This window comes from Saimiri boliviensis, chromosome 18 (assembly GCF_048565385.1).
Source record: "Saimiri boliviensis isolate mSaiBol1 chromosome 18, mSaiBol1.pri, whole genome shotgun sequence".
NCBI lineage: Eukaryota > Metazoa > Chordata > Mammalia > Primates > Cebidae > Saimiri > Saimiri boliviensis.
In genome coordinates this window covers 24,784,150-24,805,841 of record NC_133466.1, presented here as the reverse complement: position 1 = coordinate 24,805,841, position 21,692 = coordinate 24,784,150, and the positions used below count along the sequence as shown (strand labels likewise).

Below are 21,692 nucleotides of genomic sequence, written 5' to 3'. Positions count from 1 at the left end.
GCAAGGCTGCCTCAAACCCTGGAAAAGCCCTTTAATATCCCAATATTGGGGGCACAAAAACCCAATGGGGAATGGAGACTAGTTCAGGACCTCCACCTCATTAATAAAGCTGTGGTTCCAATTTACCTGGTGGTTCCCAATCCACATACCCTACAGCTCAAATACCTGAGGGAACTAAACGGTTCACAGTACTGGATCTAAAGGATGCCACTTTCTGCATACGAATGCACCCCAACTCCCAACATTTGTTTGCATCTGAGAATCCCTCCAATCACACCACTCATTTAAACTGGATGGTGTTACCTCAGGGACCCTGAGACAGCCAACACTTGTGTGGAAAGGTATTGTCAAAAGAACTGTCAGAGTTCCTTTATCCTCAGGTTAAGTTTTACAGTACATAGATGGCATTCCCCTTTGCACTTCAGTTGAGGAAATATCTCAGGAGGGCAGTTAAGACTCTTCTTAAAATTTTCTGGCTAACAGAGAATATAAGGTTTCCAAATCTAAAACACTCTGTCAGACTTAAATACCTAGGTCTTGTCAGAGTGTACCAGGGCACTGAGCAGAAAAAGGGTTAATCCCAGTTCCTCCTCTCCTTTCCCCACAACAAGCAAGTAAGGAGATTCTTAAGCATTCCAGGATTCTGCAGGCTATGGATACCTGGGTACAGTGCATAGCTTATCCCTTATATCACCTAATAAAGGTGAGTAGCTAAAACTCACTAATTTGGGAACCACAGGCTAGAAAGGCCTTTTACCAACTAAAGCAAGCCTTGCTTAAAGCACCATTCCTTAGTCTCCCCAACAGGGAAGATGCTTAATCTTTACATGTCAGACAGAAAGGGAATGGCCCTGGGAGTTCTAACTCACATCTGTGGTCCAGCCCAGAAGCCTGTAGGCTACTTAAGTAAGGAGCTTGATTTTGTAGCCAAAGGATGGCTGGCCTGCCTTCAGGCAGTTGCAGCAGTAGCCTTTCTGGTACCAAAGGCTACTAAGCTAACCATAGGGAATAACAACCATCTATACTCTGCATAATGTGGCAGGACTTTGGTCTTCTAAGGGGAGTCTCTGGCTAATCCTGCCTCCTCAAGGATCAAGCTCTACTATTAGAAGGATCTGCAGTCCAATTAAGAACCTGTCCCTCCCTAAATCCAGCCACCTTCCTTCCAGGGGAAGCTGGGAGCTTGAACATGACTGTGAACAAATAGTAGCATGTAGCCAGAGGGGAATTCTAGGAAACCCCTTCGAGAACCCAGAAAAAAATTTTCTTTATGGAAAAAAAGTTGTTTTGTAAAACAAGGGATCCATAAAGCAGGGTATGTTATAATTATTCTGAATGATACATTTGAGAGCTCATCTCTGTCCTCAGGCACAAGTGCTCAACTAGCTGAGATAATTGCCTTCATGAGGGCATTCAAATTAAGCAAAGGGAAAGCAGTTAACATTTACACTGATTCTAAGTATGCGTCCCTAGACCTCCATGCCCATGCTGCTATCTGGAAAGAGATGAACTTTCTCACAGCTAATGGGTCTCCCATTAAATATCATCAGGAAATTTATAGACTGTCATCCTCGGTTTTCATCCTATGGGAAGTGGCAGTAACATAATGTAAAGGTTCACAAAAGGAATGGATAAAGTAACTGAGAGAAATAGATTGGAAGACCAGGTAGCTAAATCAGTAGAGACAGGGTTCCAGATTTCTGATCCACTTGAAGCCCCACTGATTGGGAGGGCCCGGTCGGAGAAATAAAACTTCAATATCCTTCTGCAGAAATAGAATGGGGCACCACTTGCAGATATATCTTTCAGTCCTCAGGATGTCTACAATTGGAGGATGCCAGGCTTCACCTACTGGCTGCCAACCAATGGAAAGCTCTTAAAAGTCTTCACCAGGCCTTTCACCTAAGTAAGGATAAAGCCTTTCAAATGGCCCAGAGATTGTTCTCAGGTAAAAACCTGACACAAATGGATAAACGAGTTGCTAATGCTTGCAAGACTTGCCTTAAAAATCATCCCCTCAATCTACATCTTTGAGGCCCAGAAACCCAAAAGACAGGAGGCTACCTGAGGGAAAACTGGCAAATAGGTTTAACCCATATGCCAAAGGCAAGGAGCATCCAGCATTCATCTAGAATGAATAGACACCTTCACTAACTGGGTAGAGCCATTTCCATGGGGACAAAGAAAGCCTCTGAGGTGATAAAAGTACTGATTAATGAGACAATTCCTTGCCTTGGCCTCCCTAAGTACCTTCGGAGAAATAATGGCCCCTCATTCAAGGCAGCTGTCACCCAGGGAATTGCAAAGGCACTAGGAATACACTGCCATCTCTATTGTGCTTGGAGACAACAATGCTCAGGAAAAATAGAAAAGACAAATGATACTATAAAAAGGCACCTCAGAAAACTATTTTCCTCATCAGAAAACTATTTTCCTCAGACTCATCTTCCCTAGACTACCCTTCTCATCATAGCCCTACTACATATTAAAAACATCCATTCAAAAATAGGTTTGAGTCCTTTTGAAATTATGGACAGCCTTTTCTCACCAATCATTTTCTACTAGACAAAGAAATCTCTGATTTGATTAAATATATACCTTCTTGGGCCCATATCCAACAGGAACTGGAGCAACTGTCGGAGGCCCAATCCCATGAACTGGGGCCACCTCTATTTGACCCAGGACACCTAGTACTGATGAAGATACTTCCTTCCCTTCCTCTCTCTATAAACCCAGATTGGAAGGAAATTTACACTGTATTTGTTTATGCTCCTACAGCAGTGAAGGTCACTGGAATATGTCCTTGGATTTATTATACCCAAGTAAAGGCCTGGAAAGCTGAAGAAGTTACTGCCGTCAACCCAGAAGACCACCCAAATTATTAATCTGAAGAGATCAGAGATCTCAAGCTAAAAATCAAAAAAAAATAAGTGTTAATAATTAGCCTTTTCGGTATATTCCCTTTATAGTCTTGCCTATGATTGCTGTTGTTACCTTCATTTTATTCTTACCACAAGGTAAAAATGTTGCTTTCAAAATGATTAGTATATTTTACTTCTTATTTCTGTAATCTTTAGCACAAGATTCTTTCCTTTTAACTCCTGTTTGTATAATACAAATATTTGATCCATGCTTACTTAACCTTGTAAAACTTGTTTCTTCTTGCCTAGAGGGTTTCAAACTCCAAGCTGTCAAACAACCAGAGCATCAGACAATGGCTCCCTTTTGCTGGGGACTTCTGGGAGGAATCTGACTGCTGTTCTCCCCAAAACAACACCTCCTATCAGTAGGAAGCAGCTAATACCAGTAATCATCCATATTCTAATGCAGTTAGATGTTCCTCCTCAGAGGAGGAAAATGATAGGAACAGGATAAAGGGAAATTTTAGGCAAAAGAGAGCAGTTCCCTAATTAGGGCCCAACCCTCAAGCCAAAAAGCCTGATACCATGACCCAAAGTGGGAACTTACATCATTGATTTCCCACTCCAATGTTGCCTTTTCCAAAACTACTCATGTCCTTCCCAAGCCTCATCCTGTATAGATAAAAATCCCAGGCTCAGCCAACAAAAGAAGAGAAGCAGCTGTTCCTCGGAGACTATGGCTAGATGTCAGAGAGGAACAGCTTAACTTCAAAAAGACAACTGATGATGGTGTAGTTTCAGAGAAGAATCTGGCCAGAGATGGCCAGACTTCAAGGGAGGATTGCCTTCCCACCCTGTCCCCTTTTCAACTCCCCATCCCACTAACAGCCAATTTCATAAGCAATAAACCCCCCTGCATTTATCATCTTCAGTTCATTCATGCAACCTCATGTTTCCTGGATGCCAGACAAGAGCTCAGAGCCACAAATGTGGGTGTAAAAGGTTGTCACACTGACCTTCTATTGAGCTGTTAACACTTAAGCTGTCCACAGATGGCAAGGGTGAAAGTGCACTGTAACACTCATTCTGGGGTGTCAGGGGTTGTGAGCACCCCGAGATGCTGCCATGAGGCCTGCACAAAGTTTTGCTCCTGCCATTGCCCAAAAGCACTTACCCCAGCTTCTGCACCCACTTACCTGCATGCTTTCTCTTGTGAGGGGTAGAGAACTGTGGGATGAGTAAGTGAGGTACTCCTGTCATGAGGCCCATGAAGGGGTCAGAGAAATATCCTGCTTCAAAATTAATAACTATACACAGTAGCTGCAAAAAAAAAAAAAATAGGAATACATGTAACAAAGAAGGTGAAAGTGCTACAAGGAAAACTATGAAACACTGCTGAAAAAAATTCATAGATGACACAAACAAATGGAAATATACCCAATGCTCATGGATGGGTAGAATCAATATTGTGAAAATGCAAATACTGTCAAAAGCAGTCTAGAAATTCAATATAATTCTTGTAATAGTGTCATCATTATTCTTCACACAACTAGAAAAAGCAATCCTAAAATTTACATGGAACTAAAAAAGAGCTCAAATACCAAAAGCAAGACTAAACAAAAGGAACAAATCTGGAGGCTTCACATTACATAAATTTAAACTATACTATAATGCCATAGTCACCAAAACAGCAAGGTACTGGTGTAAAAATAGGCACATCAACTGATGGAACAGAATAGAGAACCCAGAAATAAAGCCAAATACATACAGCCAACCAATCTTTGACGATGCAAACAAAAACATAAAGTGGAGAAAGGATATCCTATTCAACAAATGGTGCTAGGATAACTGGCAAGCCACATGTAAAAAAGTGAAACTGGACCCTCACCTCTCACCTTATACAAAATCAACTCAAGATGGATCAAACATTTTAATTTGAGACCTAAAACCATGAAGATTCTAGAAGATAACATCAGAAGAACCCTTCTAGACATTGGCTTAGACAAAGACTTCATGCCTTAGAAAACAAAAGGAAATGCAACAAAAACAAAGATGAATAGATGGAGCTTAATTAAACTAAAAAACTTCTGCACAGCAAAAGAAATAATCAGCAGAGTAAACAGACAAGACACAGAGTGGAAAAAAATATTTGCAAACTATGCATCTGACTAAGAACTAATATCCAGAATTTACAAAAAACGCAAATCATCAAGAAAACAATAAAATCTCATCAAAAAGTGGGCAATGGACATGGATAGACATGTATATATATATACACATTTTGAGAATTGTCTATCCATGTCCATTGTATATATATATATATATATACATATTGTGTATGTATATATATATATATATATATATATATACAAATGGCCAAAAAACATATTTAAAAAATGTTCAACATCACTAACTATCAGGAAAACACAAATCAAAACCACAATGCCATATCATACTACCTTACTCCTGCAAGAATGGCCATAATTAAAAATTCAAAAAATAATAAATTTTGGTGTCAATGTGGTAAAAAAGGAAGCACTTCTACACTGCTGTTGGGAATGTAAACTAGCACAACCACTATGGAATACAGTGTGGAGACTTCCTAAAAATCTAAAAATAGATCTACCATTTGGTACAGCAATTTTACTATTGGGTGTCTACTCAGAAGAAAAGAAGGCATTATATGAACAAGACACTTGCACACACCTGTTTGTGGCAGTATATTCACAACTGCAAAAATATGGAACCAGCTCAAATGCCCACTGATCAACAAATGGTAAAGAAAATGTGATATATATATATATATATATATATATATATGTATGTGTGTATATATATATGTATATATATATACATATATACACATATATATACATATATACACATAACATGGAATACTACTTATGCATAAAAAGTCATAAAATAATGGCATTTCCAGAAACCTGATGTAGCTGGAGACCTTTATTCTAAGTGAACTAACACATAAATGAAAAACCAAATGTCATATATTTTCACTTGTAAGTGGGAGTTAAACGATGAGGATACAAAGGCATACAAATGATATAATGGATGTTGGGGACTCATGGGGAAGGTAGGGGAGGAATAAAAGACTATACATTGGGTACAATGTACACTGCTCAGATGACTGGTGTACCAAAATCTCAGAAATCACCACTAAAGAACTTGTTCATGCAACCAGACACCACCTGTTCCCAAAACCCTATTTGAAATAAAAATAATCATTGAAATAAACCAAAAAAGAAATAAATGGAAGGGCATTAATGTATGGATTGGAAGACTTAGTATTGTTACAATAGCAATACTCCCCAAATTGATCTATAGATTTGATGCAATTCCTATGAAAGGGTCAGCTGCTTTTTTCTAGAAATTGGCAAAATAATCTTAAAATTCACATGGATGCAAGGGATCCAAAATAGCTAAAACAATCTCTAAAAGGAAGGATAAAGTTGGACGATTCCCATTTCCAATTTCCAAACTTAATACAAAGTGTCCATAATCAATACAGTATGGCACTTCTGTAAGAACAGACATATAGGTCAATGGAATGGAATTTTGAATCCAAAACTGCACCCTTCCATTTATGGTGAATTGATTTTCACAAGGGTACCAAAGAAGTTCAATGAGCAAAAATTCATCTTTAACAAATGACACTGAGACAACTGGATATAATGCACAAGCATGAAATTGGGTCCGTATCTCATACTATATATAAGCATTAATTTTTTAAAAAGGAACAGAGTATTAAATATGAGAGTAAAAACTTTAAAACTCTTTTAAGTTAACATAGTAGTAAATCTCTGTGGCCTTGAATTAGGCAATGATTTTCTAGTTATGAAACCAAAAGCAATAAAAAATAGATAAAATTACACTTCATCAAAGTATTTTTGCATTTCAAAGGACAACATCAAGAAAGTGAAAACACCCACAGAATAGGAGCATTATTTGCAAATTGTATATCTGATAGGAGATTTGTATCCAGAATATTTAAAGAATTCTTGTAATTCAACAACAAAAAGACAAATAACCCAATTTAAAAATAGACAAAGAATTTCAATAGCCATTTCTGCAATATACAAGTGGTCAATAAGCACATCAAAAGATATTTAACATCATTAGTCATTAGGAAAATGCAAATTAAAACAACAATGAGATACAAATTTGCACATACTATGATGGCTATAATCAAAAGGACAGACAATGACAAGCATTAGTGAGGATAATTGGAACCTTTGTACAATGCCAGTGGAAATTTTAAATCATGCAGCCACTTTTGAAAGCAATGTGTCAGCTCCTTAAAAAAAGTTAAACACAAAGTTATCATTTGATCAAGCGATTTCACTTCTAAGCATATAACCAAGAGAATTGAAAGCATATGTCCACACAAAATCTTGCAGAGAAATGTCACAGCAGCATTATTCATAATAGACCACAAATGGAAACAATCCAATTGTCCATCAAGTGATGAATGTATAAATAAAATGTGTCACATCCATACAATGAAATATTATTCAGCAATGAAAAGAAATGAAATGTAATACATGTTTGCTTTATGCTAAGCAAAAGAGGCCAGAAACAAAAAGGCCACATATTGTGTGAATCCTTTAATATACAATGTAGAATAGGTAAATCTTTAAAAATAGAAAGTCAATCAGTGGTTGCCAGGACTTGAGAGGTATGGGAGAATGGAGAGAATTGCTAAAGAGCATGAGCTTTCCATTGGAATGATAAAAATATTCTTTTTTTAAAAAAAGTAAATGTATGAGATACATACAAGTCCAATTTTATTGCATGCATAGATTATGTTGTAGTGAAGTCAAGGCTTTCAGGGTATCCGTCACCCCAAAAGCCTTTAATTTCTCATCATCCACACCTTTCTTTTTTTTTTTTTTTTTTTTTTTTTTTTTTTTTTTTTTTTGAGACAGAGTTTCGCTCTTGTTACCCAGGCTGGAGTGCAATGGCGCGATCTCGGCTCACCGCAACCTCCGCCTCCTGGGTTCAGGCAATTCTCCTGCCTCAGCCTCCTGAGTAGCTGGGATTACAGGCACGTGCCACCATGCCCAGCTAATCATCCACACCTTTCTTACCCTTTCACCCTTCCAAGGCACAATTGCCTATCATCCCATGCTCTTTGTCCATGTGTACACATTGCCACTTTTAAGTAAGAACATGCAATATTTCTTTCTATATCTGACTTGTTTCACTTAAGGAAATGACCTTCAGTTGTATCCATATTGCTGTAAAAGACACTTTTTAAATGGATGAATAGTATTTCATTGTGTATATATACCACATTTTTAATCCAATCATCTGTTGATAGACACATGGGTTGATTCCATATCTTTGCTATTGTGAATAGTGCCACAATAAATATACAAGTGCAAGTATCTTTTTGATATCATGACTTATTTTCTTTTGAGTATATACCCAGTAGTGTAAATGCTGGATCCAATGGTAGTTTTGTATTTAGTTCTTTGAGAAATCTTCATACTGTGTTTTCTATAGAGGTTGAACTAATTAACATTCCCACCAACAGCATATAAGAGTTCTCTTGTTTCCACATTCTCACCAACACCTATTTTTTTTTTACTTTTTAATAGTAACCATTCTGACTAGAATAAGATGATATCTTATTGTGGCTATAATTTGGATTTCTCTGCTTATTAGTGAAGGGATGATAAAATATTCTAAAATTAGATACTGATGATGCTTGCACAATCCTGTGAATATACACTGCAAAAAAGTGAATTTTATATGTGAATTATATCTCAATAAAATATAAAACAATATTTTAATTAATAAATGAAATACCTCTGTATACCCCAAAGAAACAAATACCCAGATCAATGGCTAGAAGGCAAAGAAGCTAGAAAATACACTATTCCTATTTTTAGGTTGACAATCATTTTACCATGTTGTAGATATCTCTAAGTAAGAAGTTGAAAAAGATCAGCAGAATGATATATTCCATTCCAAAAATTCCTCAGTTCTATGATCTAGTGCAGAAAGACTGTGCAGGTTTATATCTTAGTAATACAGAACAAAGTGAGTACTTGTGATGGCAGCAGACGGCAGACAAATTTCTAGGCAGACAGGGGTGTGGCCCCAGTAAAACTGGATCTTCAAACAAAACACAGCTTAAAGCCTGAAAACTGAGCTGCCAGAGTCCACAACAGGAGTGAGAACTTCCTCAATGGCTGGCTTTTAGCCAATTTAATGGTTTTTTTCCAGGTCCATTTATAGACAGATCAGCACACAGTCCCCCATTCTAATCCCATAAAAACCCTGGACTCAGCCACGCATCGGGACTACACACATTCAGGTAGGAGCTACCTACTTTAGGTCCCCACTTGTGTCAGGAGCTGTTCTGTTCTCTGCCTTGTTCATTCTCCAGTTGTCCATGTAACCTCATTCTTTCTGGATGTGGGACAAGAGCCCAGTACCCACCAAAGGGCAGGTGCAAAAGGAACTTTAATACCTGTAGCCCTCCCACCCTCTGCTGGTGACAGGCAGCTGCTGCATGTAACAGGAAGCAGAGGCAGTGAGGCAAGGCCAGCCCAGGAGCTGTGCGCTGGAGTGGGGCAGAAGTGCCGAAAGCTGTAACACAAATGAGCTGAATTAGCCGTCCCCACCAGTCCCCTAACCCCTGTTCACTGTAGTGCAGGCAGTGGGGGGAGAGAGCTGTAACAGTCCTTTGGGGCCCAGACGGCAAACCCAGAGCCAAGCAAAGCCTGAGCAAAGGTACCACTGGCCACCGAGGTTTCCTGCCAGCCAAGCAGCACCAGAAGAATTTTGTGTCATTTCTGGGGGCTCGTCTGAGATCTGCAAAAGGGTCAGTAAAAGTGGACCTTTTTCACTTTCATTTTCAAGGCTTCTTGCCCTCAGATGTTTTCTGAAAATAGAGAAAGCACTGGGCCTCTAGCAGCCAGTTAAGAGCGAATGGCATGGCTGCAGAGGACAGATTTGCTTGGGAAGATTTTGACAACACCTCTTCCTGTCCCCATTGCCCCCCAGATATTAAGAATGTTGGCTTTATTCCAATCCAGTCTCCCTTCACAGAAGACTAGCCATCACGTGGGATCAGAATAAGGTCCTGGGACAACTGAAGGTATCTAGCCAAGGCTACACCTCTGTATTACCTGAAGCTTCCTGGGCCAGCCCCCAATCCCTGACTGCCCGTTAGGGTATTGGCCAAGACCTCCAATCTATCTTACGGTATTTTTTTTTCCTTCTGCACCTGTCACGGCTCCTAACTCTTCTTTATTCACAATGTTAAGGATGTTGTTGAAAAACACAGAGATAATATGACTGGGTAGAATGAGCATTTGGCTCAGTCCTCAGGAGTATAATTCAGAAGAATGTAGTATCTGTCTATTCTTAGAAACTGGGAGGATGATAATAATTGAGAGTTTTGTTACCCCTGTTAAAGGTATCCATTTGCATAGGGCACCTTCACCTGTCTGCATTTAAGGTGTTTTGGTTTTGTTTTGCTTTGTTTTGTTCCCACCATGTGAGGAGTCTACAGCTTCACCTTAGCATTCTGCTTATGACAGCAACAGAGGAGCTGCCCTGCTGGTTGTTTGCTACAATTTGGCGAGGGTCACCTGGGACTAATTTAATGGGTCTGTACACACACTTGAGGCACCTTTTTGTCCCAAATTCAATTCAAAGCTTCAGGTTGAAGCCTTCAAAAGGAGAACTAGATCTGAGGGACCCAGAGTCAGTTACAGTGGAAGGCTAAGGCACAGCCCAGTGAGCATAACTGTCCCTGCTAATTTGCTCTTCCTACTCCACTGGGAAGAATTGTCATCAGTGTCTTTGATGTAAAATAAAAAGCTAATTCTCTGAACTTACAGTGTGAGGATTACACCTACAGTGCAGACAGGAAAGTGGTTCTCAGAAACCATTTAATTTTTAAAATAGAATTTCTGGCAGTATGTAAGATTGGCCATTATGGATCCTGCTCCTCTGTCCCTATCTTAATCTCCAGGACCCCACTTTTCAACCTTCTGAATAGCACCAGTTTTAGGGAACCAAGTCCCCTACTCCATCAAACACTTCTAGAAACTGCTTCATAAAAGCATTGCTTGTGAATCCAGAAGAACTGACTGACAGAGCAGGAGCGTCACCACCTTGGACAAGTCCATCATTCTAAAATTCCCCTTAATTAAAATAACCACCTATCCAAAGAGCATCAGCCTAATGGCCAAGGTCAGTATGACCATAAACCACAAGAAACATCTCCAATCAGAAACATTCCAAACTCCTCCCCAACCAGAGACATGCTAGCCCCAAAATAAACCCCCCTCCAGCCAGGAAGCTGCTAGCCCCATGATAACCCCCTCCAGGGCTGATGGATGTCTGCCCCAAGACAACATCCCCTCCTCCTGGAGAGATTCCAACCCTGCCATAAATTTCTCCACACCTATAAACATTCCAAGTTGTAATAAGCCCCCTCATCCTAAAACCAATTTTTACTCTTAGTCTGTAAGAAAAAGCACTCCTGACCAAAATCGGCCAGTGGCACCTCTCAGGTTTTAACTAAGAAAACCTGTCTTTAACCGCCAGCCATGCTTTGTGTTGCTTTCCTCTATGTTCAGTAATCAAGTCAATAAACAGGTCAAATAATATAAACATCCAGTTTATGTTTTCTGAATATTGAATTTGTAAGACAAAGAGTTCTACAATTCTATGGAACAGGGAGGGATATGAAAGACAGTGGGAAGTGGGGAGAACATTCAAACGGTCAAATGTGTATAGGTCTTTGCCAGGTATTTATGCCATGTTCTCAGGACACTGAATAAGAGCAAGTGTTTGAGTTCTTAGAATAAAACAAATGCAAAATCATTAGTTTTCAGAGCTTGAAGAGACCTTAGAGATCATCAAAACCAAACTCCTTGTTTTATGAACTAGAAAACTGCAGTGCTAAGAAAAAAAAAACAGGTATGATTAGCCGATGCTGTGAGTTGGAGATTAAGGTATTTGAATGCAGGTTTCTTGATTCATGAACCAGTCATTCTTTGGAAGTTTTAGTTCTACCACTTCAGAGCAACCACAAATTATTTGAGAGAGTTGTTCTGTCTTCTTTATCAATATGAAGTGTGCAATCTGTAGGTAAAGTCCATTTAAGGAAGTTTAAATTACTCCTCTTGGCCTCCTGAGTTGTTCAGAGACAATCTTGGCATCATGAAATGTATTTTCTAGTTAGTCTCATAGTATCTTCTTGATTAATACTATGGAGATAGGTTGACTATCTCAAAAAAACATGACTTAACAAGACAGCAAGGGTCACTGAGCAACGTCCTTTCCACAGAAACAAGTAATTCAGTCTTATACATGACACCAGAGGACAGCATCTCCTCGTCATCATTCCCTCCTACATTTCTATTCTGCTCTTCTTTGCTGCTGTTAAACTCCTTTCCATTTCCCCTTTTCTTCCTTACATCTCTCTGCTCAAATATATGCCAGAAAGAGTGGGACCAAGTCAGAGGTTTGAAGACTGCATGTTCTCTTCCCTCTGCTCACCACAGGGATGCCACCTATTCTCCTAACCCAAAATATATGAAGAAGCCGAAATTCACTGCCTGCTTTCTACTAGTTCCATTCTCATTTCTTTTAAGGCCTCAGCATATTGCATAGGGATAATAACATTAAAAAGTAATAAGTCATCTTACAATTCCTTATAAAATAAAAATCTAGCAATGGGGGTGGGGAGGATTGACAGTCTAATCATCTATTATAATAGCAGTATTTTGTTTTTTATTTTAAACAAACTGCGGTTTGGAATAGCAATGTGTTTTGTTTATCATGTCAAGTTCCTATGAAAGTATTTGAGTTGGATATCATCCAAAATCTATAACTCACCATGTAATGCATAATTTTGCTGTCATATGGTTGCAAATTTTGACACTTATTTTGCCAGAAAAATACAGGTATGAATATGAAAGAGGCCCCCTCTGAGAGTTATTGCTTAGTATCCCATTAGTTCCTCAGTCTTTCTTTGTCAAAGCTCAGTCAGCCAGTGTTTTACCAAGCAGATTTTGTTGCCCTTTGTTTCTGTTTAGATTTCCTTAAAAATCATTCTCCAAAAAATCCATAGGCTATTTTTTTATTTTTATTACTAATTATTCCTAATTCTTCATTAAATGACATAAACTGTCTTGGATATTCATAGCTAAAATAAATGCAGACAATTTTACAATTTCCTTAAATGGTCATGGTTGTACAATAAAACTTTTTATTACTCTTTCAATTGCACATAAAAATTATTCTTTTTCTTTATGCTTATCTACCTCCAAATTCTTTGTTTCAAGTATATAAATGAGTCATTAGAGAAAGAAAAATGGGTACTTTTTAAATCCAAAAAATATTAAAATTTAAGTTACTTTAAAATTCAGCATTTTCTGGGTTAAATTAGAACACTACTTCAATATCTGCAATTCAAATAAGTTCTCTGAGAATTGGCCTCCATAACCAGTGACGTGCTGCTGAACTGAACAGATCTCCAAAATATCCTAACAGATTTCTTTCTTTCACTGTAGAATTGTTTCCATCTGGTGCTTAGATATTAAACCTGGAATATGTAAAGGCTCTCCTCTCTCACCCTGTTTGACTTCCAAATGCTGGCAAATAATTTGCATTGTCAATGAATCGAGGATTAAAATTTTGAACTTAACTGAGTAGTTGTAACATGCAAAATTTAAAGTGATAGATCTTCAAAGTAGTGAATTTTTCTTTAATTTTGAGAAATGGAGACTTGAAATGTTAGTTGTTTGTAGAACGCTCTAATTCAAACCTTATTTGCTTAAAAAGAATAAAACTTTTCTCAATTTTCATCCCAAGTTCAGGATATTGAAACATGAAATTATGAAAAGTATTATAGGCCAGATTTTGAGTACTTATATCAGAATGTTAGCATCTAAAAATACTTGTATGAATGTATTTCTGGAGATAAGCAGATAGCTAATCAGACATATGCATGTAGAAGTTTCCAAGACCCTCGGTCATTGAAAGTGATTTCTCCATGAGAATTTTAAGGAGGCTTCACAATAATAGAAAATAATATCTGACTTTTATGACTGGCAACATTTTTCATGGCATCTTAACTGGAAAACACAGAGTTACTTCTGAGAAGCATAATTGCTTCCAGAAATGTTTAACCCACTAGAGGAGTATTTACATGAAGTGAGCAGTAGTCTCAATAAGTGAATAAACCAATTCTGTGCACATTGCAGTGTAAAAGCCTGGGAGCAGGCATACAGGGATCCATAAAAGAACCAATGAAAGACACAATCATTCTGTTCAATCAATTTCTTATTGTCAATAGTCTGGCATCTTCCACCCATTCCCCTTTAACACAGCAGTGGATAGCACATGGCTTCCAGAGCAAATAGTCAACCATTTCTCATTTCCAAACCTTCACACTTAGGTCTGACTTTCTCCTCACCATTACTTTCTTTCTGACATGCCATTATACTTTCTTCACATTGTCTCGCATTTAATTGCTTCCTTTAATCTCTTTTTCTTAAATTTGATCTGCCTTGATCTGGAATATTTTCTGATGCACTGAAGTAAAACTGGTCATTCTCCATTTCATAGCTAGTTAACTTTGAGTTCCTACATAACACATGGAACTGATCACCATCTCTGTCGGTGTACTCACATTTACTTAAAAAAAAAAAAAAAAAAAAAAAAAAAGGTTTAAAAAGACTTGCAGGAAGGGGATTGACATGACCTGGAGGACAATTAAGAATGTTTTGCTGATAGGCATATAATTGCTTGCCTAATTCTCACAAACATTTGTAGGGATCTTTTAAAGTATCTTAGTCCAGTTCGGTCTCAGGAGGACCCAGCATCTTGACCCAAAATCCTCCAAACAAGAAAGATTCATTAAAGTGCTGGAAATTTTCCATAAAACTTTAAGATGTCAAAGAACAAATTTCTGTAGTTCTTCACCATGCAAAATATTACAGTATAAGTTTAGAGCTAATATTGGAACTAGATTAATGTAGAACAGATAGATATTCTCAAACTATTGTGCATACTTTAAAATCTAAAAAGGATCCAAGAACACCCATTGCAGTTTGCAACATGAGTCTTACAGAAAATTACAACGTGTGCTTCTAAGCTAAAAGCAGCAAACAAACAAAAATCCATGCTAAGTGAATAATGTAACTGTTTTGTACCTTTTCATCCACTCAAAAAGTAGAAATAAATAAACGACAATTATATTTCCTCTGATTAAAAGTTGCATTTTCTTTTCTGTCTCCTTTTTTCCTTCTTCTCCCTCAGCTGCCCTCTGCTCCCTCTTTCCTTTTCTCCATTTGTATGACAGTGGCCCTGGTTCAAAGAAGGGGTGGAGTCTGATACTTTGGGTGGTCTTAGTAAAGCTTTAGTCTTTGGCTAACCTTTCCTTAAATTGGTAAGAAGCCAAGAATTTCCAGTATTAGGGAGAGTCACTTTGAAAAGCTGTATATGTATGTGTGCGTGCGTGTCAATATATTTGCTCTGGTTTCATAAAAAAAACTGAACAACAACTCATCAGCCAAAGCAACAACTATTTCTCCCAAACTTAAAACATATTCCTTTGTAAATTGTGGTTCTTATTTGGTTTCAGTGTTCATTTATTTCAGTTTATTGTTTGACATCTTCCACTAGCTATGCCAGGAAACTCATGGCAGATCTTCAAAAAATAACTCCACTCCCACATTTATTTTTTCTTTGTTCTGATTCTTTACTCTCTCTACTCTTAGGAAGTTTAATTAAACAAGTGTTCAGGAAAAGATACTATTTGCTTATTGTATCTTAGTATAGTTTTAGGAACCATACATAAAGTCTCCCTCACAGCTTCTTCCTTTTTATTATAAAATTATGCTTGATTCAGATTTGTTTTGAAAGACCAGTTGTACTTTTTTTAATTAAAAGGAGGAATTTTATGTCTTTTTTCATAAGCAGACTCACAAAGAATGTAGGAGTTATTTCTTCCATTAATGTATTAACAAAATTCTTACATTATCTGAATTAGAGTGAAAATTAAAGGGAAAAAAATCACCTGCATAATGAGCATACATTATCAAGAAATTTTAAAAGGCCTCATCTTTTGGGTATCTGGTAAAACTTAGTAAAAATAACCACCAGGGAAAAAAGATTCCAACATCATTTCAACGCAAATAGTCAAATGGCTACCAGAAAATAAAGTAGCAAATCCATTTAGGCTCAGTGGTTCATGTCTGGAACTTTCCAAATGAAACTGCATCAAAGGAAAGTTTGAACACTTTCTACAGGATCAATCAAAAGTCAACTAAAATTGTAGGTTTTAAAAGGTACAAATTTTCACTCTTAAGAGCAAGCTTACTTTGTTTGTTTGCAGTTGGGTCCAAAGCAAAAAAAACAAAATATTTAAAATGGAGGATTTGTAATACACTTCTGGTGTCCATTCTTAAGTGGCTATCCCTCCAAAGAATGCCAAAACTTTATAGATTTGATTGAATTTATACTGGAAATGGTAAGAACATTGCAAAATCATAAAGAGAACATTTTATTCAGGTTAGCACAAATGAATAACCCTTATTTTTAAATGAAAAATTCCAAGAATACTGATTCACAAAAAGAGGGAGCATTTCAAGTTCACATTAGAAAAGTCATGGGTAGGAACCAACAATATAGTATTTAGTGTGGCTGTTCTAGAACAAAAGGGAGCTAAATTGATTAAACAGGAGTTTGAGCTACAAAATGAATATCAGGCATAACAGACTAATGTTTTAAAGAGCTACACGCTATTAACTCTCAATATCCTTATGATTTTTTAATTCTTAAGTTATAGAATTCTATAATCCAAGTCACCTTCAAACTGATAGTGAGCAGAAAATCTTCAAAATAATCCATCTTCTTTGAATGTACTTCTACTCAAAAAAGAATGTGAGAATTGAGTTTCTCCAAAAAGTGGCAAACCTAATTAAATGATGATGGCTTTTTCTTATTTACAATTGGAGAAAGAGGCCAAGATCTAGCTGCTATTTAAGTTTTATAAAGTCTACATTTGGGGAAAATCTAATTATCCTTAGAATATTTAGAATAATGCTAATAGTTAAGACTGAGTAACATTGGCTCTGTTTGAATATAGTAGAATGAGCACATGCATCTAATTGTAATATCATCTGACAATCTACTTAAACAACAGTAAAGTATTTTTTAAAAAGATTTATACCCACAAAGACACAAAGAATAAGAAAAAAGATAACACTGCATTTTAAGAGTTGAATGGCACACACAGACACATAGAGAGAGAGAGAGATGGACTAATGGCTATTTACTCCCACCAGGAGTTATGGGAAACTTAAGATAAAATCTAGTTTATGGAACTAGCAGCAACAAGTACCTTTATAATGAGAGTTTTTGGGAGAAATAGGAAATATCATCTCATAAGGTGATTCTTATAAAAAATAAAGAGGCCTAGAGAAAAGCTTTTTGAGAAACAGTGAGATCTCAGGATCCCCTACTTGATTCCACGTTGCTAACCAAGTACTTTATCAGCACACTTGTAGAATGCTGGAGGCTTATTTTCTAGAAATGGTAAAAAAGAGTATACATTCATTTCCTGTGGTGTTGTAAAAGAAGTCACCACAGATGGGGGCTTAAAACATCAACAATGTATTCTCTCTCAGTTCTAAGTTCAGAAATCGAAAATCAGTTTCACTGAATTAAATGCAATGTGTTGGCAGGACCTCATTTCCTCCAGAGGCTCCATGAGAAAGTCCCTTTCTGGTTTCTTCTAGCTTTCTCAAATGACTGGATCTCCAAACTCTGCCTGCATAGTCACTGTCTCCTCTCCTGTCTATGTCAAATCTCCCTCTGCCTTTCTTTTGCAAGGGTATAAAAGATCTCACCCAGATAATCCAATACAGTCCTACTATGTCAAGATTCTTACTTAGTCAGATCTGCAAAGACCCTTATTTCTTACAAGGTGATATTTTCAGGTTCCAGGAATGAGGATTTGATGTGTTTTGGTGGCCATTAAGAATAGTAGCCTCGCTGTAATACAAAGAATATATGATTTGAGAATTCCAGGCACAGCTGAGGGCATAGGTACCATAAATGACTATATGAATAGAAACACACCAACTTCGTCCTTATTTAGCTTCCATAATGCCAAAAAAAGTGGACTCTTACCCTTCCTTAAATAGATTTAAAAGGTCTTCTGTAGGGAACTTGACTAGTCCAAAAAGAAAGTTCTAAAATCGGTGCCACCAAAATGCCTCGACCACCAGATCATTCTGCAGTGAAGCTCAAAATCAAAAAATCCCATCCACATGATCACCGTCTCCATTCAGTCTTTTATTCTTCCACTCTTAATCAGAGACATACAGGGAATGTCAGATATCTGAGAGAAGTTTCAAACATGGAAGAGAGGCTCTAAAACAAACAAACAAAAAGCAAATACCTCTTTGGGGATAATAGGCTATTCAGGGATAGAAGCTTACTTTTATAGTAGTGATAGTCTCTGAACAATAAAAATAAATGGAAAACAGAGAACTTGAAAGAAAAATAGAAAAAATTCTTAAGAATTAAGACTTAAACCAAAATCATCTGCCCATTCAGTCCATCAACATATCAATAGAGAAAAGAAGGCATTTTCAGATTTTAAATGTACTAAATTTTAGTTTTCATGTAACCTTTCTCAAAAAGTTGAGGATGTTTACATTGAGCCAAAATGGAGTAATAGAAATCAGATTTACTCCCTTCCTTGATGCCAACAAAAAGCAGAAAAAAATAATTAAGAAAGTCATTTAAAAGACACTGAACATCAGGCAATAAAGGTAAATCCTAATATTACCCCAGTTTACCGCCTTGAGAGAGTTTACAGAACCCAAAATGAGTGAAGAAAAACTCAGATGGAGCTGGAGGCTCTCTGTGTTGGGGACACAGAGATGAGACTCCAGGGAGATGAAGGCAGCTGAGTTTCTAGGAATGAGTATCAGAGAGGAGAGAGCTCACAGGAAGAAACCCAGAGAGCTGCAGAGTGTGCCCCACAAGTACTGATCAGTGCCAGAAGTGAGAAGACTACCCAAAGTAGCAGGAAAAACACCCAAAAGGGCAGTTAACAGCATATGCTTCTCACACAGGGATGGTAAGAGGGCCTCTTCTCACCCAGCAATCTGGGAAACCTCTTTGTTTACAGGCATTGGAAACCTCTTTGTTTACAGGCACAGAAGGATCTCATCTCTAGAGACAGTACTTCTCCAGCCCTCTTAACACATCCTTGAATCAAAAACTCAAAGGATCAATCTGCTTTCTAGTAACTTGATTTCATGCCCAAAAAAGCTCAAGAATATTCATAGGAAACAAAAGTGCACCGGACCCAACAAAGGAAAATGCATAATATCCATCCAACCAATCAAAAATTGCCAGACACACAAAAAACAAAAAATATGACTCATTATGAAGCATTAGAGCAATCAATATAAACCAAGGCAGAACTGATACAGATGTTAGAATTAGCAGACACGTACATTTAAAATGTTATTGTTACTATATTCCATATGTCCAGAAGTTTGAGTAGACACCTGGGAGATATCTTTGTAACTAAAATCAAACATCTAAAGATGAAGATACTAGAGAAAAAATGAACTTGACGATATAAAAATAGAAACTACCCAATATAAAACATTGAGAAAAAAACAAAATGAATTTTTAAAAGAGAATTAGTAGCTCTGAGACAACTTCAAGCAACTTAACCTATGTGTGTTTGTGTGTTTGGAGTCTTCCACGGAGAAGAGGAAAAAGAAAAAATATTTTAATAGGTTAAAACTATCCAAAACTATCCAAATTTGATGAAAACCATAAATCCACTTTCTAAAAAGTTCAATGAACCCTAAGCACAAAAAATATGAAGAAAAGTACATAAGAATACATCATAATAAAATTGCTAAAACCAGTGATAAACAGAAAGTCTTAAAAGCGGCCAAAGAAAGAGCAAACACTATGTACAGACGAAAGAGACATCAAGCTAATTGCACATTTTTTGTTGGTAACAATGCAAGTAAAAAGACAGTAGAGTAATATATTTAAGTACTAAAAGAAGAGAAAACTGTCAACTCCAAAAACTATGCCTGATAAATAATGTTTGTGAAAATATCAAGGAAAATATCATTTTCAAAGTCAAAATAAATATTATTTTCAGACATACAAAAGCCACAGGAATTTATCTCAAACATAACAACAAATAATTAAATTAAACAAATTCCTAATATTTGAAAAAAAAAAAAAAACCTTTCTAAATAGTTCATGGCCCTAAAAAAAATTTGAAAGAACAAATTAGAGTGTATTTTAAACAGAATAAAAATAAAAGTACAATTGTTATGGCTTGAATTGTGCCCTCACCCCAAATCATGTTCTTACCAAAATGTACACCAAAATGTGACTTTATTTGAAAATAGGATCATTACAGGTATAATCACTGAAGTTAAGATAAGATCATAGTGAATAAAGTTGGATAGGGTAGGCTCTTAATTCAGTTTGGCTGGTGCCTTTACAAGAAAAGGAGAAAAGACACACACAGAGAGAATACCAACTGATGACAGAGGCAGAAATTAGAATGTTGAACCACCAAGCTAAGGAATACCAAGGATTGCTACCACCACCAGAAACTAAAAAAGGGCAAGGAAAGATTCTGCCCAGTGACTGCAGGAGGACATTTTGCTGACGGTTTAACTCTGGACTTCTAGCCTCCAGAACTGTGAGAGAATAAAATTCTGTTGTATTAAGCCACGCAGTGTGTGGTACTTTGTTACACAAGCTCTAGAAACTAATACAACATATCAAAATGTATTGGATGCCCTTAAAATAGTACTTAATGGTTAATTTAAAGCACTTAATATTTACATTTGAAAATAAAAATGATCTTGTCAATGACATTAGCTTCCAAAGCAGGAAGAGGAAAAGAAAAAAAAAAAAAGAAGTATCACTACAGAAATCAATTATCGAGACATTATGAAACAAACCAATGAAACCCAAAACTGGTTCTTTGAAAATAAAATAGACATTCTTCTAGCCAAACTGATTAAAAAAAAAAAAAAAAGACACAAGTTACCAATATCAAAAATGAGAGAGTTAACATCACTATACAGTCTATGAATATTTAAAGAATAATAAGAACATTGTGAACATATTTACAGCAACAAATTGAGCAATTTAGATGAAATAAGCAAATTCCTTGAAAGATACAAACCACTAAATTCCACTCAAGAAAAAACAGATGAAAAAAGCTCTTCAAATACACATAAAGGTTTCTAGAACTAATAAGTAAGTTTGGAAAATTAGTAGGATACAAGAGCAATACAAAGAGTCAATTATGTTTCTAAGGATGTAAGCAGAAATAGAACTCTTGAAAATATCATTTATAATATCAGGATATGTAAAATTCTTAGAAATAAATCTAACAAAAAATGTAAATTACCTGTACAAAAAAATTGTTTAATGCTGTGAAAATTTAAAGATGGCCTAAATAAATGAAGCAGTATACTTTATTCCTGGGCCAGATTCAATATTATTGAGATGTGTATTCTCTCTGGTTTATATTTTCAACACAGTCCCAATCAAAATCCTAGCAAAGTTTTAGAAACATACAAGCTGATTCTAAAATTTACATGGAAATGCTAATAATCTAAAATAGTCAAAACGACCTTGAATAAAAAGCCAAAGTAGGAGGATACAAAGACTCGTGATAGTAATCAAGATGACACCATTGGCACCAGGATAGACATATATATCAATGAAACAAAAAGAGCTCAGGAACAAGCTCATACATATATGGAC

General features: G+C 36.7%; 1 long non-coding RNA gene across 1 annotated transcript in view; it reads right to left on the bottom strand.

Moving 5' to 3' along the window:
• The window catches only part of LOC141581991 (uncharacterized), a 223,491-nt gene extending 219,337 nt beyond the window's left edge, over window positions 1–4,154 (bottom strand). The window contains exon 1 of the long non-coding RNA XR_012514835.1: window positions 4,058–4,154. This is a non-coding gene — a long non-coding RNA (uncharacterized LOC141581991). The remainder of the gene's footprint in view (window positions 1–4,057) is intronic.
• Between the last annotated feature and the right edge of the window lie 17,538 nt (window positions 4,155–21,692).